The sequence below is a fragment of the Rattus norvegicus genome, chromosome 4, assembly GCF_036323735.1.
Source record: "Rattus norvegicus strain BN/NHsdMcwi chromosome 4, GRCr8, whole genome shotgun sequence".
Taxonomy (NCBI): domain Eukaryota; kingdom Metazoa; phylum Chordata; class Mammalia; order Rodentia; family Muridae; genus Rattus; species Rattus norvegicus.
In genome coordinates, this window is record NC_086022.1 from 115,130,213 (window position 1) to 115,138,022 (window position 7,810).

Genomic DNA, 7,810 nt, shown 5'->3' on the forward strand with positions numbered 1-7,810 from the left:
CATACCTCCCCAATCCGCTCTTCAAATTCATAGCCTCTTATTTACTCATTACTATTGCTCGTGTGTGTGTGTGTGTGTGTGTGTGTGTGTGTGTATGTGTGTGTGTGTGTAATCTATTTGGTCTGTATGCTGTTTTCAAGACTGACTGTTTGCATGGCTCTTCCCTGGGGAAAAGCATCTCTCCTGCCCTGCTCCTACCTTTACTCAGTTCTTTGTTCTTAGCCTTCTTAGCACTAAGGTAGGGCTAAAGCCTCATGGTCTTAATTTCCCATCTGCTTTGGCATTATTTCAATTAAAGAACAGATATTTAAATTTTGCAGAGGGGAAGGGTAGAATTAATGAGAATTGAATAAAGAATCTCTGTTATTTTAGTTTAAAACTTAATAAGTCAGTTTTAAAATGACATATTTTTAATATCAATTTTATTAATTCCATGTGTGTGTCTGTGTGTGCGTGTGTGTGTGCGCGCGCGCACGCGTGTGCATGGGTGTGCATGCACATGCATACATGTGTCCATAGAGTCCAGATAAAGGTATTATATATCCTGGTTTATGGCTCTAGAACATTGTTTAAGGGGGTTCTGGGAACAGAAAACTGAGTCCTCTGCAGTGTTGGTATGAACCCTTAACCCCTGAACCATCTTACCTGCCCATTTTTACTCTGTTTTTTCATTATTAATGAATCACATCAGGAGACCCACACACTCTCACAGACTCCCTCTTTCCACACACATTCCATTGAGATATGGGGCTCAGATTATAATCAGGATCCAAACACAGTTGGTCTTTTCTACTGCTTTGCAGTTTTGTTGATCACTTTCTCCTACATTGGTACTTTTTAAAAAAAAATTCTAAATCTATGTAATTTACTCAATGTTCTCTTTACTCGCTCTCTGTACTTACACTCACAAGAAATGTGTACTCAACGCATGGACCTGCAGGAAAGCTATTTGTAAGCTTTAGATATTGCAGCAAGATGTGGATCCATACTGGTGGGATCACAGTCTGTAGGGGTACATATAATTGCCACATGCCTGTTTGTTCTGCTGGTGCTAATAGGCACTCATACCAGTAATAGGCAGGCAATGTGAAATGCGCTAGGTTGCATCTGCAAATCCCTGTGTTATCACACATGACCTACTCTGTATGTAAAGGAACCTTGGGCATGAGAGCTCAGCCATAAAAGTGTGTTGATTAAGAGTCATGATCTTGGGGCAGAAGATCATGCCTAAATATGAGGTCAAGAGTCTGACCCAGACCCCAAATATGAAAAGACAGGCAGCACTGGAGAGGTAGAGATTGATGGACCTATAGGACTCCATGGCCAGCCAGCTTTTTCAAATTGATGAACCTCGGTCCAGTGCCTCAAACAAAAACAAGGTGGATACTGACTGAAGACTGACATTTGAGGTTAACTTCTGAAGCTTAAATACACACGCAAGCATGAACGCATGCACATGAATACACACACACACACACACACACACACACACACACACACACGCAGAGAGAAGGGGGAGGAGAGAGAAAGAGACAGACAGAGACAGAGACAGACAGAGAGAGAGACAGAGAGAAACAGAGAGACAGAGAAACAGAGTCAGAGAAAGAGAGAAAACAACACACAACAGTAAGAATAATACTGATATAGAATAATACCTACAATAAATTCTGATTTTTAAAACACCACTTATCTCAATGATAGCCTATGAGACTTTTTGTTACTATTTACTTTTTATAGGAACACTCTTTCTTCTTATGAAAAGGCAGATTTTTTTCTAGAGTACTGTTAGAAGAGTTATTTGTGGATCATTGGAATCATAAAGAGAATTAAAATATCGATAGACAAACATACTCAAATTGCATGCTCTCTGTGCTTCTCATCATTCACTTTTCCAGGCTGGAATCATTTGATAATTATACTCCAAGCTCTTTGATATTTCTAACCAGCAGTGGGGAGTGGCTGCTACAATAGAACCTCTCTATGAGCCACTCAATGAAGAAAAGGATACTGATATAAGGAGAGGAGGGACGCTGCCTTTGAAGCAGTTCCAAGAACTACTACTTTGAAGGCGCTTTAAAAACACATTGACTATAAAACACTAGGTGCTTTCCTTTTCATTTGTAGATGAAAAGGGATCCTAAGGATAGTTCAATAAGAGTTAACTATTTCAAAATACAGAGCCCATGTGTATTGAACGTTGTAATGATTGGGCATGGTTCAAAGCTTAATCTTCTAGTTAGTAACCATAATGAGATAATTAATTAGAAGAGTTCACAAACCTAACTGTGTTTTGTTTTTCTTACTTACAATTTACCCTTATTTAAAACATCTGTCGTTTCTAGTGTGTGTGTGTGTGTGTGTGTGTGTGTGTGTGTGTCTGTGTGTGTGTGTATGTGTGTGTGTGTGTATCCATGTGTGAGAGCATGCATATAAGCACAGTGCCTTTGGAAGTCAAATAAAAGTCAGATCCCTGTAACCGTAATTATAGATATTGGTGAGATGGCCTATGTGGCTGCTGTGAACTAAACACAGGTCCTCTGTAACAACAAATTCTCCTGGGACTAAAGAAATGGCTTGGCACTTAGATGCTCTTGAGGAAGTCCTGGGAGTTTGGTTCCCAGCTCCCATGCAGCTTCTCATCAGTATCTGTGATTGAAACTACAGGAGATCCGATGTTTTCTCTTTGTCTCTGTAACAGCCATGTACCTGGTACACACACACACACACACACACACACACACACACACACACACACACACACACATATATATATGCAGCAAAATACTCTTGTATACAAAATAAATTAAATAAATATTTAAGATCAAGGAGTGGTCTTATGCTAAACTATCAATCCAGGCAAAACAGATTGTCAAGGGAAGACAAAAAGTACATTACAGTTCATTTGGTTTCTGCTTCTCTACTAAAAATCTTCTCAGTTTTCCAGAAGCCTTTTATGATACCCATACACCACAAACAAAATGTGAACCACTCTATTGAGTAATTGGGTATATCCCATATCCCTGTCACATTCTACCTTTGCATTTTATAATATAGTCACTATGTGTCTAGTGATTTGAACCCACGCAGACCAATCATGGACTTTTCTTCATATTCTATTATACAATAGGCTATTAAGTGGGATGGCTATAACTGTGCAATTCTGCTAACTTATCATATGTAAGGTGAAAGGGAACTTGTGAAGCTTTTGAAGATTCTTCCATTTAGTAGTCAAGCTGAGGCAGAAACCATTTTCTCTGAAATCCAGTCCTATAAACTTATGTTTAATCAAAAAAGCATTGTTCAGGAATTCCTATGAATGACATGAACTTTCCTCCCACCTTTAGCATTGCTCATCCATAGACTTATAAATCATCTCCCAGTGTGAATATGGACATATGTACTCAGTGATGGCATCTTTGTACTCCTTTAGGCAAGTGGTGTGTTACACGATGATTTCCACTCCACTTTGAGTTTTTATATCAAAAGGATCAGAAGGTAATTGTGATGGATATTTTTATCTGTCAACTTGACAAAAGCTATCATCTGAGAAGAGACTATAATGAGAAAATGGATAATTATCAAATCAGGTTGGTATGCAGGCTCTTCTGTGGGAGATGGTGTTGATTTTTTAACAGATTGGTTGATATAGGAGGATTGAGTCCATTGTGGGTGAAACCATTTACTAAGCAGGTGGGTCTGACCAATATAAGAAAAAAGAAAGTCAGCTAAGGCAACGAACAGGCAAGTGACACTGCGTGAATTCATTTCTTTCTGCCCTTGTCTGTGGGCATAGTGTGACTAGCTACTTGACTTCTTGCTTTGACTTCCCCCAGTGATGGACTGTAACAGGGAACTCTAAGATGGATAAAACCTTTCTAACCTTAGTTGCTTTTTGTGAGAGTATTTTATCACAGCAACAGAAAAGAAACAAGAACTGTTCTCATTTCTGCTGTGTTTTCTACACTGATATATATACTTTTTTTTGGCTAGGATCTCATTCATCTTCTGCATGATGTGACTAGATATGGAGAAGGACAGAGAATTGGTGAGGGAAATGTGGTTGTTACTGCACTACATATATATTGAAGCTGTGATCTACAAATGTAGGTGTCAATTTGAATTATTTGCTTGTCTTTCTTAATGAGAAAACTGAGACTGACTGAAGTAGGGACTCTGTGATATAGTAACATGCCCACGTTGAATTCTTAGGAACTGAAGCTCACATCTATTTGATTCCAAATCTTCTGTTTCTGCCTTTTATCGGGTATTATTTTACAGACACTGTGTTGTAAGCTTTGTGTGTGTGTGTGTGTGTGTGTGTGTGTGTGTGTGTGTGTGTTTGTGTGTGTGTGTTGAAATAATTTCTAATCACTTATGTGTTATAATGATAGCTATGTTAGGTTAATGCTTCTATGCAATGATTCTAAAATGTCAAATAAAGTCTTCTGAGCATAAAAGTGAATATAATCATAAACTCACAGAAGTTATGAATGCATGCATAGAAATGGGCCCCTCCACAGTCAGGTATAGATAAAGAAGGTAATCAGGGGTCTGTGCCTATCATTTTTTGCTAACAATAAAATGAGGGAAAGGGGAAACCATTGCTATTATTATGTATCTGCTGATGACCTCATCAGGCTGCAATTGATGCTCCAATCCAGTTGTCACACAGAAACCATCCTCCAACTAAATGAGCCACAAAACAAAGTCAAAAGTCACTAGTCTAGGAGAAAGACTAAGGAGTGGAAAGGTAGTTTTCTGGAATGGAAGGGAAATGAAAGGTAAAGGAATTAGAATACATAATACACATGCTTGAAGTTGTCAAACAATAAACACAATAAAAATGACCAAAATTCAAAAGATATTATGCCTGTCATCTTGTAGTCTTGATATGGAATCTAATAAATTCAAAAGAACCCTTCCAAATAATTTTTAAATTAACTGTAAGAGAAATACCAATAATTTTTCAGACAGAAATGATGCATGCTTTGGACTTCTTTGGCAATGACTGAGAAATAGACACTAACAGAAACATTGGAATGCATTAGGTTCTAGGACTAACCATCAAAAATTATGAATCATTTTTCTTGTGTGTTTTATATTGCCCTGATATACCTACTTGGCTTTTCTACTTCAGTTGAGAAAATCCTTATTAAAAATAAATTCTTAGCCATACGGCATTCCTCACCTATGAATTCTTTGTTTAGCTCTGAACCCCATTTTTAATAGGGTTATTTGTCTCCCTACAATCTAACTTTGTGAGTTCTTTTATATTTTGGATATGAGCCCTCTATCAGTTGTAGGATTGGTAAAGATTTTTTCCCAATCTGTTGGTTGCTGTTTTATCCTAACAACAGTGTCCTTTTTCTTACAGAAGCTTTGTAGTTTTATGAGATCCCACTTGTCAATTCTTGATCTTACAGCATAAATATTGGTGTTTTGTTCAGGAAATTTTCTCCAGTGCCCATGTGTTCGAGGCTCTTCCCCAAATTTTCTTCTATTAGTTTGAGTGTAACTGGTTTGATGTGGAGGTCCTTGACCCATTTGGACTTAAGCTTTTTACAAAGTGATGAGAATGGATCGATCTGCATTCTTCTACATGATGACCTACAGTTGAACCAGCACCTAAAGAAATGTTCAACATCTTTAGTCATAAGGGAAATGCAAATCAAAACAACCCTGAGATTCTACCTCACACCAGTCAGAATGGCTAAGATCAAAAACTCCGGGGATAGCAGATGCTGGTGAGAATGTGGAGAAAGAGGAACACTCCTCCATTGTTGGTGGGATTGCACACTAGTACAACCATTCTGGAAATCAGTCTGGAGATTCCTCAGAAAATCGAACATTGTACAACCTGAGGACCCAGCTATACCTCTCTTGGGCATATACCCAAAAGATGCTCCAACACATCACAAAGACACATGCTCCACTATGTTCATACCAGCCTTATTTATAGTAGCGAGAAGCTGGAAAGAACTAGATGCCCTTCAACAGAGGAATGGATGCAGAAAATGTGGTACATCTACACAATGGAATATTACTCAGGTATCAAAAACACTTTATGAAATTCATAGACTGAATCCCCAGTGAGTGTGATTGTTGGGGGGAGGGTGGTAATGGGGGGAGGATGGGGAGGGGAACACCCATACAGAAGGGGAGGGGGAAGGGTTAAGGGATGTTGGCCTGGAAACCAGAAAGGGGAATAACAATTGAAATGTAAATAAGAAATACTCAAGTTAATAAAGATGGGGAAAAAGAGTGGAGCAAGAATACCCTTGGGAGGGAATAGGGAGGCAAAGTTCAGAGTAGAGGCTGAAGGAACGCCCATTCAGAGTCTGCCCCACATGTGGCCCATACATATACAGCCACCAAACTAGATAAGATGGATGAAGCAAAGAAGTGCAGGCTGACAGGAACCGGATGTAGATCTCTCCTGAGAGACACATCCAGAATACGGCAAATACATAGGCGAATGCCAGCAGCAAATCACTGAACTGAGAATGGGAGCCCCTGTTGAAGGAATCAGAGAAAGGACTGAAAAAGCTTGAAGTGGCTTGAGACCCCATATGAACAACAATGCCCACCAACCAGAGCTTCCAGGGACTAAGCCACTACCCAAAGACTATACATGGACTGACCCTGTGCTCAAACTGCATAGGTAGCAATGAATAGCCTAGTAAGAGCACCAGTGGAAGGGGAAGCCGTTGGTCCTGCCAATACTGAAGCCCCAGTGAACGGGATTGTTGCGGGGAGGGCAGTAATGGTAGGAGGATGGGAAGAGGAACACCCATATAGAAGGGGAGGGGAAGGGTTAGGGGGATGCTTGCCTGGAAACCTGGAAAGGGAATAACAATTGAAATGTAAATAAGAAATACCCAATTTAATAAAGATGGAAAAAATAAAATCTTTAGAATATAGCAGCAAATATTAATAATCGTTTGTGAAGAAACAGAACTTCTGTGATGTACTAGTGTGAATAGCCACTTACAACAACAGCTCTTCAGAATCAGTTCTTTAAGAAGAAAATAATCATTTTCTTCTAAAATTTGATTGGAAAATATTGAAGTCTATTTTCAAAATAACTGTTTCTTTTAGCAGAACAAAATATTTAGATGTTGCATTCACTACTTTTTGCATGACTGTGACAACATGTCTATCTAACAGAAGCAACCTAATGTGTGCTGGGGGTGTTTGCAACAGTTTCAGAAAGATTTTGCAACTTGTGTTGAAGAAAGAAAAGTGGTGGTAAGGTTCTCTCCATGGTGGCAGGAGCAAGAGATAGTGGCTCTTCACTAGACACAAGTCCAAGGAACAAAAATCAACTGAAGGAGGACCTGGAGTATTAGCCTTTAAGAGTCCACCCCTAGCAACTGTCTTATTGCACAGATTCAGTTCCCTTAGAGTTCCTGAGCCTTTAAAATAGTGCTATAGGATTGGGACAAAGAGTTGAAAATGGTCTTCGTTTAAGCACATTTTAGATTTGAATCACAAAATTAATAAAATAAAAACTCATACATCCCGTATATAACTGCCAATAATTTTGTTGCTACAGAAACAATGTGTAAGTACTGCTGTTCAAAGGCCAGAACCTTGGGGGAGGCTGTTTATACTTTCCTATACAGTACCTATGCTTACCGTCGCAGAGTACAGCTATTCAGCATGGCCATGGAGCCACACAGAGAAAGCAATTTCAAACCTGGTTTCTGTGTGTCTGCCTGGATGTCTTAACCATCAATTTGCTTCAGACTTCTAGGTCAATAAGTCTATATCGAGCACAGAGCTTAGGTTCCAATGTTCTGATAACATG

At 39.1% G+C, this 7,810-nt stretch overlaps 1 long non-coding RNA gene across 1 annotated transcript; it reads left to right on the plus strand.

Annotated features, from left to right (window-relative positions):
* The first annotated feature begins 1,017 nt into the window (after positions 1-1,017).
* On the plus strand, positions 1,018-4,102 carry LOC134486804 (uncharacterized). Its single transcript, XR_010066197.1, has 2 exons — positions 1,018-3,587; positions 3,991-4,102. It is a non-coding gene; the product is annotated as an uncharacterized LOC134486804 (long non-coding RNA).
* The last annotated feature ends 3,708 nt before the right edge of the window (positions 4,103-7,810 follow it).